An 8,544-nucleotide genomic window follows, 5' to 3' on the forward strand; every position below is an offset into this window, starting at 1 on the left:
TTGCACACGCGCACGTAGCGCGAGTGCGTTGTGCTGCGCCGTGAATAAAGAGAGCATCTCTTAAGCCCTCACCGTCCCCAGTTTGAGCTGCAAGGGGAGCTGAGTTACGCCTGCCGCAGCCAGCCCCCTTCCCCTTCGACTAACGGACAGAGCGGGACCTCGTTTGGGAACTCTGCACTGAGCGCAGGGCCCCTGGGACGTCACCGGAGGCCTGGATAACCCCCTCTCTGAGGGGGCCCAGGGGTGACCGCGGGTCTGGGGTGTCATCGGGTGAGCACCGGACAAATTACCGGAGGGGCTACACTGGAAATGGGCAGCCGTGCGTGGGCAGGCTGTGTTGCTCTGCCAAGGCCATTTCCCCACCGGTTTCCAGCTGGAGCTGATAGGAACCTCTTGCTCACCGAGCCAAAGCCCCCACAGGGACCCCCAGGCCTGGCCAGACCCTGCGTCCCCCAGCCGCGGGGACATGGGGGTCCTCGCTGCAGCACCGGCCGGGGTCAGGACAGCCCCGCTCCATCCCACCAGCAAAAAACCCCTAAATACCAGCAATGCGTGCTCCCCCAGAAGGGGCCCACGCTGCTCATTGCCTGGCAAGCAGCTGTATAAAGCGGGAAGCAAGCAGGGTGGGGTGAGGGAAGGCTTTATTTAAAAAAAGCAGGGACCATGTACAAAAAGTTGCCAAAATTGTGTTTGCCCAGGCTGTCTCCTCGCTGCTCACCCCCAGCCTGCACAATGCTGCTTCTGCAGAGAAAAACAATGAGGGAACAAGCGTAAGCAGAAAAGGAAAAAATCTATTTAAAATTTCCAGTGCAAATACAGGATCAAATTAGCGCTAATGGCTCGCTGCGAGCTCTTTTTCACTCTGAAATTTTGAAGAGGGATGAAAAATGAAAGTCCAACCTGTATGTTTGTTCTAAGAAAATGCCTGCCAGGGAGAGATTGTTAAAATATATTATGGATATGAGACTAATAAGCTGGAATGTGCAACATGTCTCGTTGTTTAATGGATTGTCGGAGCCTGTTGCTGTCCGCAGACTGCGCTATTTATTATCCGTTTATTGTGTCTGGTAAGCACGGCTGACAAAACTCCCATTAACCGGGCAGCAAAAAGTCCTGCTTTGCAGGAATTTGGAGGAATCCAGAAATTTCATTTTGTTCAGAGGAGCAGGTGCTCCGCGGTGCAAATTGTGCCTGATTTCAGCAGAGGAAAGAGCGGGCGTACGCTCAGTTGATACGGATGAGGATTCATCCTTTACACGTTTTCATTTCTCCCAGTTCCTTCCATGAAATACCATCACACGTGCTTCAGCTCATGTGAGCCACGTCACGCCGGGTAGTTAACATATCTTTTCTGCATCTCCTTCATTGATACGGTGATGGATTTGTTATGTTTATGCAACAGTTTGGGTTTCAGGTACAGTATTGCTTTAGATTAGGAATCAATTGGACCGAATTGCAAAACACAAAGGCTGGTGTTTGAAGTGCTCCTTTATATACACGATTGCAATCTATATTATGTTTATGGTCTGAATTACAGTTGTCTAAAAGGCATTCAAGCACCTCCTGCGTTCATCTTCAAACCTGCTGTGTGTATGTCAGTTAAGTACAGGAGGCTTCTAGTGTTCCAGGTAAGTACACGGATGTTGTCAAGCATGCCATTATAGCAAAGAATTACATACAGTGCCGAACAGGTGGCATTTAGGTATCTCTGCTAAGACGAGGGAGTGCTTTAAGATTTCAAACCAAATTAGGAAACAACATTACTGCACTTTACTGGATCTGACTTCACAGTGGGATCTGTCATTATCTTGACAATGACTCCCTGCAAAAATAAAGTTTATTTATCAACAAGGAGTTATGTCAGAAGTGAGTTAAAGCTTGTGGAAATGTACAGCAAAACAAAGAGGCAGGCCTCTCTTTCAGTCACTATTTTACGTTATACCCAAAGTCCGCTGGCAGGAAAAAAAGAGCTCACATTTTAACTGAAGACTTTCTCTAACCAAGCAAGTGATTTTCACTCATTTCCCTCAGTTTTCACTCTGGCATTACTGACTTTCCTTGGGGTAATAAGCCCAAGGATGCAGCTGGATGGAGATGGGGGGGTGAATCCCATCCCATCCATGGACCAAAAATAATGTTGTGTTCTATAGCACCCCCAGCCCCGTCCCCGAGCCCAAAGGACGCTTTCCACCCCGTGCCTGCAGAGGCATTCCCCAGGTGACAACTGCAGACGCTCTCACCTCCATCAGGACTGCAACGGCCCAAAGAACGTCTGAAGCAATTTTCCTGAGCGCTGCACATCCACACGACTTGTCCTTTCAATGTGCGAGGGTAGCAAGTGCAGGAGAAAGCAGACGACTTGCTCCAAGATCAGAGGCAAAGTCACGGGGTTAGTTGTCTGCCAGCAGATGTAGTAAGAGCCAAGTCATTGTCTCATATCCAGGATGATAATTTCCCTTGTTACAACTGCTCACACTGTAAAAATGTCACTTAATCATCTACCTGCCTCAAGCCTGTAAGTAATGAGAGGCAGGATCACGTGTAGCTGATTTTATCAAATGTTCTTATGAAGTTCTCCACTGGGAAAACCCTGAATCAATTAAAACGCCAAGGAGAGACACAGGAGAGGGATTCGTACTCCCCGGTAGACACTTGCCAGGTTGTCAACACATTTCACTTACTCTTCCACTGTAGACGGGATGGACAAGCTCCATGGGGACAAGGTCAGCTGAGCCACACCTATAGCAGAGGAAATCTCCATGGGGCAGGGGAGAAAAGAAAAAACCTGGAGCATCTGTTGACACATCTGTGTGTTTTTGGCACATACCTGACAGCCTACATGGGCATGTTTGGCCTGGCTTTCTCATCCCTGCTGTGATCCCGTTGTGCTGACTATGGCCCAGCTGTATCACTTGAGATTTTGCGTGTCCTGATGCTGGCAATGATGGCTTCTCCCTGTCAAAATGACCCTTTCCATCTTATTCTGCACCCTGCAGAAACTGCATTTTCAGGCTTTCATAACCATTTGTGGAGGAGGAGAAGGGAGAAGCTCTTCACTATATAACACTACTCGCATGTTGTCTGATGGAAAAAAGAGAAGTGCATTTGCCATGGGGCACTGGGAGAAATGATGGATTGCCAGGTAGCAGACATCCCTTCCCTTTTTGGCAGGATATTGTATTCCATGTGCCATATAGGAAAGCTGATAGATCCATAAAGCATTAGCCTTTTCCTCACCCCAAAAAGCAGTGGCTGATAAACCACTAGCTCTCTGGAGCTGTGGGAACACATCACACAGCAGAAGCAGTGAAGCCTTCAGAGAGATGCATCACTTAAAGACACTGCAGATGCCAATTGAGCTGTACATCAAGAATACCTGGACAAGTCACTTTACCTATCCAAAAATGAGATACTTCAGAACTGGAACTTTTCTTGCAAGTATGTGCAAGTTTCAGTCACATTCACATCAGAAATGCCTCCCAGAGCCATGGAAAATCTCTGCACTCCAGTCCTGGGGGTCCTCCCTTTTTTACAAAGAGTTTGAAAAGTCTTCTCTCCTACTGTAGGACAGAAAACTTTCTGAAATTACAGAATATTTCATGGGACAAAATCCCAGCCAGACCCAAACCTTTCCAAACCAGCTCTTAACTGTGGGTAAGACACGGGTTTTGCAGGGGGCAGCTAGATTTACAGCTAACTGTCCGGTTATCTAAAGAGTTTTGCATCCTTTGTAAAACTAAAAATGCACAGACACAGCAGGTGTGGCTCAAAAGTTCTTCCACACATCCCACATCTCTAGAGGACCCAAAGCACAGCGTGAAAGGATGAAACACATAGCGTGCTGGAGTTTGGGGCATGCTGGTCATGGGACATGGTCGTCAGGGAGGAAGGATGCTTGTAGCACTCCTCACCACTGCCCAAGCCGCAATACCCATCTCTTCTCCAGCTCGCAGCGAGTGGGGCTGAACACTAGCAGAGCTTCTGAGTGCAAGAGAATCACATGAGATGCAGCTTTACAGAGGGAATCAAAGCAGAAGAGATGGGAGAAAACTATTCACCATGCACTGCTGCCTCTGCTGGGAGCACAGGGCAGACATTTCTCAAGCTGATATTTTCATTTATCATCTCCTGGTGATTAATCAACTGAAGAGACACTGCCGGGAGACAGCGCGAAAGGGATCAGCCCAGAGCATTCACCTATGAAAATAAAGCGCTGTCGACAATTACCAACCCAGGGCTGTCACGCCATGGGCATCCCACTCACGGGGGGAGCTGGGATGTAAAATTACAGGACACTGCTGTGGACTAGCCCTGCACAGAGCAAGCAGACTGACAGCTTCAGTGCAGGCATGGGAGGCATTCTGGATTTAACTCCGGAGAGATGCTGCACTCCCGATTCCCCACACCAGCACAGGCTCAACAGCACAGAGCGAGCTCTGCAAACAGCTGCAGCAGCTAGGCGATGTGGTGCACAGCGCACGGTCTAAGCACAAAGCAAGACTGGATCTTTGCAGACCAGGTGGCCCGAGTAACAGTCATGTGGCTGCACATGCTGATGAAGTCCCATTGTACGATGCGGAGAGCACACAAGCTTTGAGATGGGATTTACAGCAGAACCAACAGAAGTTATATTGAATATATAAATTGCTCCCACTCCAAAGGAGGCCATGATGTATTCAGGTGCCTTTCCAGGAGTGCTTTTTTCCTATGCAGTAGCACCACAGTAAAACCTGATTTATGCCTTATTAAATTATTTTAATGCTTAATATTATATGCAAAAACTCCGTGAGGAGATATATTAGAGGAGTATTTCTGCTAGGCTCATGCAGAAGCTGTCTCCAATCGCATGGTAATGAGGCTCCTCCAAAGGTATCAGAAGCGTTAGGCGGCTCCTCAAACACCACTTTGCAGGTGGAAGAGTGGATGGGTGACCTAGTGGCAATTTTTGTACCCAATAACTCAAGAAACTTTAGGGATGCAGCGTTCCTCTCCCTCACCGACACAGATCAGGAGTCATTGCTGGAGCCAGTGGATCTGGAACAGCCCCAGTGGGCACCGAGCCCCAGCAAGGGAGGAGACCTTGGAACGAAGCAACGTGAAGCATGAAGAGCCTCCGTCAATGACAGGGTGGCTTTGGGGCCAGCCATGGGCTACCGCAGTGTTCAGCCACTGTGTAGCAGGATGGACAACATCTCTGGTACTTGCTGTGTCCCCCCGGCGCCTTCTTCCTCCCCCTCCCTCCCTTTCAGGCTTCTCACTCTCTTCTTTCTCATTAAGGCAAGGTCACTGCACATGATGGGAAGGAGAAAAAATTGCAAACCAAAGGAGCTTCTGTTTTTACAGCCGCTTTCCCCAAGTTCCCACCAGACCTGTGGGGTTATTGTGAGCCTCATCCTGCAGCCAAGGAAGTGGATGACGTTCACTGGCTGCACATTCAGCTCACAAGAGGGCACAGCACCCATCTGCCCCTCTGCTGCGGATGCCTGCTATTCCCCAGGGGGTCTCTTGGCCTGTTTGGGCTTTTACTGCTCCAGGTCTCCCAGCGCAGACATCACGTCTGTGCCGAGTGTGGCTGGCTGTGTCCCAGAGCCCTTCTCTGCCCTGGAGGTGAGGGTCCCACGAGCCATGCAGAGCTGTCCCTTGCCATCAGCACCTCCCTCGTCCTTTGTACCTGCTCCAGCCCACCACATTGGGAGACCATGACCTTGCACTGATCAAGTTTTTTCCAGCTGCCTACATGGCCTGATCCTGCAAGCAGCAGCTACGCAAGAAGCCGTCTGATCACTCCTCCTGGCTGGCCAGTCTCAGAGCTCAGCACGCGTTGGGCTTCTCATTATTAGCATCCTTTCTTGCATCTGTGAGGACATTAATAGATCTCAGAGGGCTTTGCTATTAAGATTGCATCCTTCTTGCACAAGCCAAATAGTTTAATTAAAAAAAACAGTAAGATTTAACAGTTATACATTTGAAGGCATTTCGCAAACACCAACTAATTATCCTGCTGGACGCTCAGCCAGGTTTCAGAGGAAACGTCACCCCTCCATGGAGGAGGACAGCGTATCGACAGAAGGGAAGTAGTCTTTTGAAAGGAGCCTCGCTAGACGTCCACATTTGTCTCATTTCCAATCAGTTAGAATAATGAACCACCTTACATAAAGAGATTTATTTTGGTTTTAAATGCTAAATCATTCCTGCACACAATGTTTAAATGTCAAGCCTCTCAAACAGCTCTTCGGGGGTTTGGAGTTTTGTTTATATTATTACTATTAAACATTAAGCAGAAATTGAGAAGCAGATAAGTGTGAAGAAGAGCTCGTTACTCCTGACTCCCCCAGTCCTTTAAATAAAACTGAAACCCACACCTGAGCTATGGGTGTCGCAAGTAGAAATTCTCCTCAAATGCAGAACTCTCTCTGTGTGTGCATGTTTTGCGGACAGGATCGGAAAGAAAGGGAGAGCAAGCCGCTGCGCTCCATTTTCTGACTCTGGTGTAGGGCACTTCAAAGGTTTTCCATAAACTCAGGGATTAGTGCAATTAGGTCAAAACTCCACTTTAACAAAGAAGGAATAAAGCTGTTGACAAATTAGTCCGGAGGGCTTGGCCAGCAATGGAGAAAGCAAATAGAAACAAGCCCGAGCTTATTATTTTTAGCGCTTTGGGGTTGTTAAAATCAGTCTCATGATACCGGAGGTGCGGGGGACCCGACCGGGCAGCGCTTGGAGTTGGCACTGCCCAAACACAGGACCCAGAGCCCTGAAACATCGGGGAGAAGAGCTGCTGGGACTGAGGCATTGCTCGGTGGGCATCTCCAGAGGAACCCAAGCGCAAGTGGCATTTTAGGACTTCATTTTAACCTCTGTCTAAGGGCAAGCATTTAGAAAGAAAAGTGATCACGATGTATTTATTCAATGGGCTGTTTTAGGAGAAACTGAATAATTTAAACAATACACGCTTAAAGCCAAGTGACTTTTCCTCCCTGTGCCCCCCTTCCCTTTCCCCCTGTGCACCTTCTCTGAGGCCAGCAGTAAACGTCCTGCTGATTTCGGCAGTGGAGCAAGCAGCATTCAGGTCTTACCCACGGCCTTTCAGGGATTTGTCCCCATGTGTGACCTGAGCAAGAGTAAGCAGGAAGAACTGAGGGAGAAAGAGGTTTGGTTCTACCAGAAACTGCTGTCACAAATGAGAATTGCTGAGCGTTATATTGAACTATCCCAATGCTGTCAGTGACCAGCATTTAGTACTCACAGGGAGAGTACTAATCTTCTGATCTCCAAGATCAGAAGCACTGAGGGAGAAAGAGGTTTGGTTCTACCAGAAACTGCTGTCACAAATGAGAATTGCTGAGCGTTATATTGAACTATCCCAATGCTGTCAGTGACCAGCATTTAGTACTCACAGGGAGAGTACTAATCTTCTGATCTCCAAGATCAGAAGCACTGAGGGAGAAAGAGGTTTGGTTCTACCAGAAACTGCTGTCACAAATGAGAATTGCTGAGCGTTATATTGAACTATCCCAATGCTGTCAGTGACCAGCATTTAGTACTCACAGGGAGAGTACTAATCTTCTGATCTCCAAGATCAGAAGCACTGAGGGAGAAAGAGGTTTGGTTCTACCAGAAACTGCTGTCACAAATGAGAATTGCTGAGCGTTATATTGAACTATCCCAATGCTGTCAGTGACCAGCATTTAGTACTCACAGGGAGAGTGTGGGTGGCTTTGGTTTAGCTTCCCCTGGAAAGCAAGACCCTGATTCAACAAGAAAGTGCATTCAGTTTAAGAGCAAAATACCTCATCATTGCATGATACAAAGCACTGAACCAATACCAACGTACTCTGCCAGTGCAAGCATCTTGCAAATGCATGAAAGGTTCACTTTGTTCTGCAGACTTTCTGCCAGACGAGGCATTACTGAGCGCTGAGGGAATGCAGACCAATTCTCACTCACAGGACACAGTGCTAAACAAGAATCCTGCCACAGAGAGGTCCTGGGCCCCACCACAGGCACAGCACTAATGCATTGCAAATTGGCCAGCAGCATCTGACCTTTCGGGACCCGTTCAACAAAATGACTTAACTCCAAACTACAAAGCAATGCCATTAAAAGCAGGCCTGTGTGCAAACCCCTGGCTGAATCCAGGCAGGAGTCTTAGAAGTGAAAAACTTTGGTATAAAAGGAGTCACTGATAGTCCTGCGTAAGTACGTTAAGCGTCGGCCATGCAGTGTTACAGTGTTGGGAGCTCCTTCATTGCCTTGCTCCTACACCTCTCCATTGGCAACATGGGGATAATGGTCTTTCTCTGCTTTGCTGGGGTAGTGAGGAGATAAATTCCTAAGTACGCTGAAGAGGATCAGCGATTACAGTGCCGAGGTCTCCCTCACACCTACCACGATGACGGCCCAAATGGACGGTGCGAGAGATGTCCCTGCATCTTCCCAGGATTAACATTGATTAAATACCACAGAGAAACTGCATCATTTAGCAACTTCGGACAATTATGAAGGCGGTCAGGCTCATACCTTGGAAAAAGGCTTTAACAAAGC

The sequence above is a fragment of the Pygoscelis adeliae genome, unplaced genomic scaffold, assembly GCF_000699105.1.
Source record: "Pygoscelis adeliae isolate BGI_AS28 unplaced genomic scaffold, ASM69910v1 Scaffold79, whole genome shotgun sequence".
Classification (NCBI taxonomy): Eukaryota; Metazoa; Chordata; class Aves; order Sphenisciformes; family Spheniscidae; genus Pygoscelis; species Pygoscelis adeliae.